We start from the raw sequence: 5,000 nt of genomic DNA, 5'->3' as shown, positions 1-5,000 counted from the left end.
TCCCTGGCAAAGGTTTTAAGAATGAGTGCACTACTCTGGTCAGGTCCTAATGCTTTCCTTGTGTTGTTGCGCTGGAAAGTAGCCCTGACCTCCTCCACTGTTATATTTATTCTGTCAGAGTTGCATAGTTTGATAGTGTTAACTAAATCTTCACAGTCATTGAGGTGAGAGGAAGAATCAAATCTGCAGAAAAAGTCATTCAGTTCATTTGCAAACATGAGTTCATTTCCAGTTACAATGGGTTTATTGGAGGATGTCATCCCAGTCATTTTTTTCATGTTATCCCAGAGTCCTCCAGCTGATTTCTGTGCACCTGTTTAGCTTCCCTTAGTTTGGTTTTTAAAACCTTGTCCAATTGTCTGCATTTAATGGCGTCTTTGTTCTTAAAGGCCACTTTCCTTGTGTTTATTATGTCTTTAATGTCCTTAGACACAAAGCGCTTGTTATTGGGGTATATCCGAATTCGTTTGGTGGGAATTACTAACTGTGCACAGAAATTAATGTAGTCAGTGGTGACTGAAGTAGTGACATCCAAGGAATTCTGGTCGTGGAATACATCCCAGTTTGTCAGTTCAAAACAAGCTCTCAGTTCCTCGCAAGCCTCAGAGGACCAGGATCGTATTTCTCTTTCTACTGGTTTACAGCGCTTCAGTTTTGATTTATACGTCGGAATTAAGTGCACCACGTTGTGGTCGGAGTTGGCGATGGGAGGTCTAATTTTAGACCCATACGCGTCTTTGATGTTCACGTAACATTTATCCAATTGTCTGTCCTTCCGTGTTTCACCTTTGACAGTTTGGTGAAAGCCAGGTAAAACAGTGTCCAGTTGACAGTGGTTTAGATCCCCCGCCACAATGGCAGGTGCGTCGGGGTGTTTTTGTAAAAGTTTGTGAACATGATCTGCGATGGTGCTTGCAGCAAGCGCGGCCTTGCCACTTGGTGGAGCGTACACCACACACAGGAGTACACAACCGAATTCTCGTGGTAGATAGAAAGGTCTTAAAGTCAAACAGAGCATCTCAACGTTTGCGTCACATAGTGTCTCCTTAACAGTGAACTGGCGGCACCACCGGTCGTTGATGTATAAACAAATCCCACCTCCCCTTCTTTTCCCCGATTTGATGTTTCTATCGGCACGGATCAGAGTGAATCCGTCAATCTCAAAGAGGGAATCCGGGGCATTGGGTTGCAACCAGCTCTCTGTCAGACATATCAGAGAAGCTTCACGGAATTCTGAACAGTACCTTGCGAGGGTGCGGAGGTTGTCGATCTTGTTGTTCAGAGACCGAACATTGCTGAGGATGATTGCTGGAAGCGGGGGTTTGGTGTGCCTGCGTCGGAGCCGGTTCCGTATTCCACCTCGCCTGCCTCGTTTCCTGCGCGTGGGCCTTCTCAGCTCAGCGGGGATGTCAGCCAGGAAGGTCGGGGGCAGCCAGGATGTTGGTTTGTGGCGGAAGGCAAGCAGATCATCCCGATTATAGCGTGCGTTTGGTTGAAGTTCCCGGTAAGGTTTAAAATCCATTTCGCTGTCAGGCGCAACAGGGCACTTTGGGTGTGTTGGGGGTTGCCCAAAGATAGCAATCCCAAGTAGAGTCAATATAATCCACGGATAGTTCATCTTTCAAGTTACGATTGGGCGCACGCAAAGTGTAACATTTTAGACATAAACAAGACGGCACAAACAAATATCGACGCACTTTAAAACGAGCGTGACATGCTCAGGACGCGGTTCGCAGCCGAGCAGCGCACCGGAAGTTGCACAACACAATACCCACTTGCCCTCAGCACCTTTCACACACTCTGACACACTCTCTCTCTCTCTCACACACACACACACACACACACACACACACACACACGTACACACACGTACACACACACACACACACACACACACACACACACACACACACACACACACACACACACACACACGTACACACACACACACACACACACACACACACACACACACACACACACACACACACACACGTACACACCAGTACACTCATGCCTCCAGCCCCTTATCCAGTCTCTTCTTCTCTTCAGGTTGGTGAGGGCTGGTGGCTGGTGGCTGGTGGCGATTCCCGTCCTACTTTTCTTGCTGAACACACTCTGTGGAAATCAGCTGGTGTGTGTGCTTACGCGTGTGTATATTTGTTTGTGTGTGTGTATGTGTGTACAGATGTGTGCATGTGTGTGTCTGTGTCTGTGTCTGTGTCTGTGTGTGTGTGTGTGTGTGTGTGTGTGTGTGTGTGTGTGTGTGTGTGTGTGTGTGTGTGTGCGTGCCCGTGAGTGTGTGTGTGTGTCTTCGTGTGTGTGTGTGTCCGCACTCTTTGTCTTGAGCCAGGGAGGGAGATGGGGGCCCGGGGGTTTCTGGGAGTTTTTATCGTCAAGATCCTGATCTCCCATTGCATCATGGGAAGCGATGAGCGCAGCAGGAAGTGCAGAGTGGGGAGGAGGGGAGGAGGAGGAGGCGAGGAGGGAAGGAAGAGAGGAGGGGAGGAGGAGAGGAGGGGAGGAGGCGAGGAGGAAGAGGTGGGGAGGAGGAGGAGGAGGAGGAGGAGGGGAGGAGGAGAGGAGGAGAGGAGGAGGAGGTGGGGAGGAGGAGGAGGGGAGGAGGCGACGAGGGGAGGAGGGGCGCGGTGTGGGGAGGAGGCGAGGAGGGGCGCAGTGTGGGGAGGAGGTGGAGGAGGAAGGGAGGAGGGGAGTTGGAGAGGAGGGGAGGAGAGAAGGTGGAGAAGTGGGGAGGAGGGGAGGTGGTGAGAAGGGAGGAGGGAAGGATGGGAGGAGGCGAGGAGGGGAAGTGCGGAGTGGGGAGGAGGTGAGGTGGTGAGGAGGAGGGGAGGAGGGGAGGAAGAGAGGAGCCAAGCAGACGTATGATGATTAATTGATGAGACAATAAAACATGAATCCGGATCTCTCATCAAGTTGACGGAGCCATGCTGAGTGTTGTCAAAATGCAGAATATACTATATGTTGCAGAGAGAGAGAGAGAGAGAGAGAGAGAGAGAGAGAGAGAGAGAGAGAGAGAGAGAGAGAGAGAGAGAGGCAGAGACAGTGACACAGAGAGACAGACAGACAGATGGCTGGTAGATTTGTGTGTGTGTGTCTGTGTATGTGTGTGCTTTTGCACATGCTCATGCATGTGTGTGTGTGTGTGTGTGTGTGTGTGTGTGTGTGTGTGTGTGTGTGTGTGTGTGTGTGTGTGTGTGTGTGTGTGTGTGTGTGTGTGTGTGTGTGTGTGTGTGTGTGTGTGTGTGTCCCTTCTCTATCGCACTGTCTGACGCATCTATCTCACTGTCTGGCATCCAGCTCACTGTCTGTGTGTGTGTGTCCGCGTGTGTGTGTGTTTGTGTGTGTGTGTGTGTTTGTGTGTGTGTGTGTGTGTGTGTGTGTGTGTGTGTGTGTGTGTGTGTGTGTGTGTGTCTGCGTGTGTGAGAGAGTGTGTGTGTGTGTCGTTTGTTGGCCTTCTGACTGACAGGCAGGGCAGCTCAGGTTGGCTCCCTGTTGACAAATAGGCCACTTGCTGGCTAGCACACACAGACACACACACACACACACACACACACACACACACACACACACACACACACACACACACACACACACACACACACACACACACACACACACACACACACACACACACACACACACACACACACAATCCATGAACTCCATTCCCCCTGTGTCCCTGTATCAAGTCAATTCCAGACAGCCAGCCTCCATGCCAACCAATCACGGCTTACGAAACACAACTGACATTTCACTACCAGCCAATCACGGCTTGTGTAACACTACTAACATTCCCCTGCCAACCAATGATGGCTTGAGTAACACAACTGACATTCGACTATCAACCGATCACAGCTTGCGTAACACAACTGATATTCCCCTGCCAACCAATCACAGCTTGCGTAACACAACTGACATCCCCCTGCCAACCAACCACGGCTGCGTAACACAACTGACAGGCCCCTGACAGCCAATCACAGCTTGCGTAACACAACTGACATTCCCCGGCCAACCAATCACGGCTTCCGTAACACGACTGACATTCCCCTGCCAACCAATCACGCCTTGCATAACACAACTTACATCCCCCCTGTCAACCAATCACGGTTTGCGTAACACAACTGGCAGCCCTCGAGACTCGGTAGGTTCTGGTGGTTTAGCTCCTTTTTCGTCCTTTAAAAAAAAAAAAAAAGTTCTGGGGCTTTTGTGCTTTATTTATGATGACAGAGGGACAGGAAACGAGTGAGGAGAGAGAGACGGGGAAGGACTGGCAAATGAAGCAGCTCGCCAGTGTAGTAACAAATGAAGCAGACCGGTATCGATCCCGGCTCGCCAGTGTAGTAACAAATGAAGCAGACCGGTATCGAACCCGGGTCGCCAGTCTAGTAACAAATGAAGCAGACCGGTATCGATCCCGGCTCGCCAGTGTAGTAACAAATGAGGCAGACCGGAATCGAACCCGGCTCGCCAGTGTAGTAACAAATGAGGCAGACCGGAATCGAACCCGGCTCGCCAGTGTAGTAACAAATGAAGCAGACCGGAATCGAACCCGGCTCGCCAGTGTAGTAACAAATGAAGCAGACCGGAATCGAACCCGGCTCGCCAGTGTAGTAACAAATGAGGCAGACCGGAATCGAACCCGGCTCGCCAGTGTAGTAACAAATGAAGCAGACCGGTATCGAACCCGGCTCGCCAGTGTAGTAACAAATGAGGCAGACCGGTATCGAACCCGGGTCGCCAGTCTAGTAACAAATGAAGCAGACCGGTATCGAACCCGGGTCGCCAGTGTAGTAACCTGGGGCCGTTAGTCTGCAGCAGGGCCTGTTTGCTATCCTTTAAGAAAAGTGCCTGGTTTCTACAGTAGACCAACACATGCTTTAGCTCTCTCTCTCTCTCTCTCTCTCTCTCTCTCTCTCTCTCTCTCTCTCTCTCTCTCTTTCGATCTGCACACGACTACCACAGCACCTCCGATCGTGAGC

Source organism: Engraulis encrasicolus, unplaced genomic scaffold (genome assembly GCF_034702125.1).
Source record: "Engraulis encrasicolus isolate BLACKSEA-1 unplaced genomic scaffold, IST_EnEncr_1.0 scaffold_102_np1212, whole genome shotgun sequence".
NCBI lineage: Eukaryota > Metazoa > Chordata > Actinopteri > Clupeiformes > Engraulidae > Engraulis > Engraulis encrasicolus.
Note: the sequence above shows the minus strand (reverse complement) of the source record.